Below are 6,344 nucleotides of genomic sequence, written 5' to 3'. Positions count from 1 at the left end.
AAGCTGAAAAGGTTATTTTGATTATACAATTTATTGTTGAAGACATGTATTGTAATTTGTGAAATAATGTAATAGCCGAGATTGTACGAAAAGGATCGATTATTATAAGCAATTTATTTCAAGTAACTTTTTCTTCAACTAAATTACATTTTTATCTTTCACTGTCTAATTCTTGATGTTTATCGTATCACGTCGATGGCGCACGAGTCAAAAGTTTAGATCGTCGAATCGCGAAAAGGGATGGTAGGCATTCGATCGAGAGGGGACGTTAAGCCTCCGCTTCTTGATTTTTATCGTGTTGTCGATGGCGCTCGAGTCGAGTTTAAATTTTCGATCGACGAATCGGCAAGGATGGTGGCACCAGCGATGGGACAAAATTTAATAGTCGAAGCTCATTGAAGTAAAATTAATTGAATAAGTCACTTTGACTTCGAATTTATCCAAGTTCAATATCAACTATAATATAAATAATTGTGTATCGTAATATTTATATAATGTAATGTAAATATATATTATGTACATTTAGTGTATAAATGAATGAAAATCAAATAAATAATATATATAATAATATAAATAAATATATATTTAATATATAAATAAATATAGATCAACTATAATATAAATAATTGCATATCATAATATATATATATATATATAATGTAATATCACATAAAATATTATGTATATTTAATATATAAATAAATGAAGATTAAATACAATATAAATAAATGTATATTATAACATATATATAATAAAAATATATATTACGTATATTTAATACATAAATAAAGGTAGAGATCATAAGTATTCATAAAGTACCTTTATTCGAAATTTTTCCATTTATTTTGGTTAATCCAATTCTGGTTTCCGATTTTTTTCTCTCGATGATCGGTTCGGAAAACTATTCGAATATCTATCTTTTTTTCTTTTCTTTTTTTCGCCTTAGATTTGCAACGTTGCATTTTAATAATAACTAGAGAAAATTGTCGCGGGATAGATCTTCACAAGACGCGGGTAAGGGGAGGTAAAAACCTGCGCATAAACGCAGTTTTTATCGAATTACGTGGAATTAAGTTAGTCGCTGTTGATTTATGATATGGTATATACGTGTACATAGTGAAAAACTTCACGGCCAACGGGAATATCGAGAACGCGGCTTTTTATATATCAGTTTTTCCTTTTTTAAAGCGAGACCAGCTGGGCAAAAAAACCTATTAAGTGTAATAATCTTTCGCGTCGAGCGTATATATTTGTATTTGAAAGACGTTCGAGAGACTTCGAAACGGCGAAGACCGCGAGAATATATTGTTATTCGCTTTTTATCTTAATTTTTATCAATGCTTCGCAATGATAATTTATTTATTTATCTTCTTTTTCAACAAAGTAAACAAACAAGTGTTATGAATTTCTTCAGTTTTTTTTTTCTATGTTTTCTACGTTTTTGCGCCTAATTCGTTTATTTCTGAGTCGATGAAATTTCAATATTAAGAGTTGAATTATTAGAGAAGTTTTTTTAAAATTCAGATTTAAAATTGTGGAATATTATTGTGTTTCATACAAAGAAGAAGAGAAAGATCGTGTTCTCTTTCGCACGTGAGAATGAAAATTTGAAAATTTCTTCCTTTTCTACGAGGAAAAGTTAGAAAGGATCGAAATTTTCATATTTTGAAATTTAGATTGAGTTCCAAAATTCCATCACGAATATTATCGTATTTCGTGCATAGAGAGAAATTTGAATTCAACTCGTTTCGATAAAGGAAAATTAGAGAAGATCGAAATTTATATCCATTCGTCAAAATTTTGTCAACATGAATTGGAAGATCAAGGGAGATTAAAGAAGATTGAAATTTATAAATTCACTTTCAAAATTCTCGAATATTACTCTACTTCGCACGAATAGAATAAAAACTTGAATTCATTCCGTGAAGAAAAATCAGAAAGAATCCCATTCAATGTCAATTGGAATTTCATTCTGAAATTTATATCCATCCAAAATTCCATCGAGCCCAAATTATCGTATTTCAAATATAATAAGAGAACCTAAGAAATTCGAATTTCATGTACAAAGAAAAATTAAAACCTCGTTATCCTATATCGATGAAAATAATAATTAAAATTTTTCGCATTCTCAAATTTATATTCCATCCATTCAAAATTCCAATCGCAAATTAGAATCGAAAAAATTCGAATTCCGTGTATATACATCGAGTACTACTATTACGAATACTACTTATACACATCCACATATACATACGTACAATACATATACATATTCCCCCTTTAACGACACTTCGAAGGGTCAGAAAATTGTCTCGAAAATCTTTTTTCGAGATCGGCCGAGTCTCACGGCCGGCTCTCGTTAACGAGAGAAAACGATCACGGTCGCTTTGCAGCGACGTTCATGGCCCGCGAAGACGAAAACGTGGTGACGCGGCCTAGGAGCGAAGGATAGGCAGGAGAGCGGGGAGTGGGGGGAGTGGAAACGAAAGGGACGCGCGGCATGTGCGCTCTCGTTCGGCCGCTCGTTCGTTTCCTCATTACGTATGCGCGTTACGTAGACAGAGAGCCGAGAGATGCCGTGTGATATAATTTTCTACCGGCTGCCTTCTTCTCTTCCGCTCCTACGATCCGCTCCTGTACGCGACTGTATCTATCCGCACTTTTCGAGAATTCGCCCGCTCTTCGCTCGGATACGGATCGCTCCTATGGTAAACAAATCTACGAGCAGTATTCGTAGGTATTCGCTCTGATTCTGAATGATTACGCGATCTATATATCGATCACGATACGTTCTTACTGTAATTTCTAAAATTTCATGAGTAATGTGTTAACTGTATTAACAAAATGGAGGATTAATACTATTTGGTATTATTTAATATTATTTGGCGAATGAGAGTTTTCAGTTGTGTTAAAATTTCAGAACGGGGCACGCGTTCGAAATATTTCGAGACTTTTTTACGTAAAATTTTCACGAGAGATGGAGCTGGAATAAATACATGTGTTTATGTTTACTTATCACTGCGTGCATAATTTCTAAAATTTCACCGATAATGGTAAGCATTAACGGTATAAACAAAATGGAGGATTAATTCTGTTTGGTTATGTACGATGAGAAAGTAGATTTCACGTAGATTTTGAGAAATTATATCTACGAAGCTCTAGTTGTGTTTTTCAAAAATTTCAAAACAGGATTTATATTCACGAGAGATATCAGAGAGATGGAGCTCGAATAAGTTCCATAAATACATGTTTACTTATCACTGTGTGTGCCGTAATTTCTAAAATTTTACCGATAATAATAATAACTACTACCAATGCTAAACAAAATGGCGGAGTAATTCTCTTTTCAGTTTTGCTAAAATTTATTTTCACGAGAGATGGAGCTCGAATAAATTCCATAAATACATGTGTTTATATTTACTTATCATTGTATGTGTCATAATTTCTAAACTTTCATCGATAATAATAATAATAAGTATCAACGCTAAACAAAATGGCGGATTAATTCTTTTTTCAATTCTGTTAAAATTTATTTTCAGAGATGGAGCTCGAATAAATTCTATAGATATAAACACATGTCTATTTATTCTAAAATTTCACCGATAATAATAATAATAACCACCAACGCTAAACAAAATGGCGGATTAATTCTTTTTTCAATTCTGCTAAAATTTATTTTCAGAGATGGAGCTCGAATAAATTCTATAGATATAAACACATGTCTATTTATTCTAAAATTTCACCGATAATAATAATAATAATCATTAATGCTAAACAAAATGGCGGATTAATCCTCTTGCCATTTCAGCGAATGGAATATAATCGAAAAATAAATTCGAAAATAAAAAATCTTTTTGAAATATCGAACGTATCTTTTTTCTCAATAGAATTAAATTTTCAAATATAATTTCTCGAAATCTGAACGATGAAATCTACTTTCTTGCGTCGTCCATCAAGCGACGAAGGAAAAGATTAATCCGCCATTTCGTTTAACGTTATTATCATTATTATTATCGATGAAATTTTAGAAAATAAATAAACGTGCATACGTGCTTACACATGTGTCTATGGAATTTATCTCGAGCTCCATCTCTCGCGAATAAAATAAATTTGGCGTGAAAATCTTTTCGAAATATGCGCGCGTTTTGCATTTCACAGCGGAAATTAAAGTTCCGTATGGATATAATTTCTCAAAAAATCTACGTGAAATCTACTTTCTTGTCTCATTCATCGAATAACAAGAAGAGAAGAGGAGAGTGTGATTCCTCCATTTTATCCGAAACGATTATAAACGCGAAAACGCTTAAACGCTTAAAACGCGATTTTCTCCCTTATTCTTTCCTTCCTTCCTTCCTTCTCTTGATCCAGTCCACATCTTCCGCAAGAGAATCCACGAATTCTCGGATCTGAATCTCTGAAGCGAGATTAAAAAAAATTGCGAGAACAGTTGTCGCGAGAAGATCGATAAATTTTAAAGTTTAAAAGTGGTGGTTAAAAGTCGAAGTTCCATCTCCATCAGAATTGGAAATAAATGAAAACGACTCTCGTGTTATGCAGCCTCTCGAAACGAAGCGAATCAACCACCCTCTTCGCTTTGCAAACTCGATTTCTATAAATATACATCTTCGTCTTCCATAATGAACGAACAAGTCATCTTCGATCATGATACGATATATGATCAAAAAATTGATGAAGGATCTCCTTAAAAAGAAAAGTAACCGGTTAAAAATAGTTTGAGCAATTACTTATTCGACTTATTAAATTACTATATACTTTATGAAATTATTATTATTTATTTATATATAGCTCGAATAATGCATTTGTTCGTTAGCAGTTATTGTATAATTGTATAATTTCCGTAATAATCTCGATTATTATTACGATTTGAACAATTTATATATTTATATTTAAAATTTATATATATTATTTATATATTATTATTATCCGAACGATAAATTATTGGATCAACTCGATAAACCTTTCCCCCAAAATAGGATAGGAATGGATAATATCCAGTAGAATGCTCGTTGAAATTTGTCGAAATCATTAAAACGCGACACGAGGAGAAAAAAGAAGAGGGGGGGGGGGAGATGGAAAATTCGTAAGGGGGGGAATTTTTCTAGGGAAGAAAAAGAAGAAGAAGAAGAAGAGCGGCGGGCTGTCGGGGAGTCGTTGGACTCGAAAAAATGCGAGGCGTACATACGTAGAGAAAGAAAGAGAGAGAGAAAAAGAGAGAGAAAGAGAGAAAGCAAGCCGAGCTTGTTACTCGTTTTCGTCCACGTTTGCCCATCTCCTCGGATCTTTATAGCGTCATTAAACCTCACCTCGAAAGATGACCCGTCCTTCCCCTCCACGGGGATGGGATACACTTTCACGGGTAAAACTCGCCATCGCGACGATTATTTTCCTCTTGCGTCCCGCGTGAGAACTAGATCCTAGATCTGACAACCTTCGCGTCTCACCACGCTCGATCTATCTTAAATATAACGAAGAGAAATAATAATAATCATAATAATAATAATAATAATACGGTCGTCGAGCAAGAAACGTTTTTCGAGATCTTGTAGGGACTATATATATATATATATATATACATCTACAAAAGGTATATATATATGTATATATAAAACGTTTGATATTATTCTTATTTACAGTCGCTGTAGAAACCTCGTTTTTAACCTCGAATAAGAGTAGATTTTTCTTCCACTTTTCTTCCTCTTTGTATACATACAGAGAGTTGCACAATGGACAAGAGGTAGCTTCGTAGGATAATATAATGGTCCATTATTTTTAACTCTTCGTTCAAATAACACGGGAGGAGGAGGGGAGGGGGGGTGGGGAGGGGGAAGAGTTCTTGTTTCAAGTCGATGGATACAATGGATATGAGCTTTCGGCTTGGTCGTAATGGCCCATTGTACGTCATCTTTGATTCTTCTGAGTGCGCGAGAATCCGAAAGTTATCGAGTTTAATCGAGTTCAATCGACGAAGTTCCGAATGGCACGAGCCATTAATAACAGAAAATTCCGTTTCGCGTATAAATCTACAGCGATACTCTCGGTGTACGTAACAACATATTCTCGTGAAAAATTGGCTCTCGTTAATTGAAGGAATTTAAATTCAAACCGCGTACTCTCATCTTCTCGGAGAGGTAGAGGACGAGCATTTAAAATAGCGGGGAGCGGAATCTTCATCTTTTTATTTCATTATGATTCCATTGTACGAATACGTGGGCTAGTTTTCATTGGAAAAAGGAGAATCGAAATTGGATGTTGGATATCGAAATATAACATTTGAAATGTTCGAGGTATTGGAAGATTTCGTGCAATTTGATGATTTTTTTTTA

This window comes from Apis laboriosa, unplaced genomic scaffold, assembly GCF_014066325.1.
Source record: "Apis laboriosa isolate Shangri-la unplaced genomic scaffold, ASM1406632v1 scaffold68_cov148, whole genome shotgun sequence".
NCBI lineage: Eukaryota > Metazoa > Arthropoda > Insecta > Hymenoptera > Apidae > Apis > Apis laboriosa.
Note: the sequence above shows the minus strand (reverse complement) of the source record.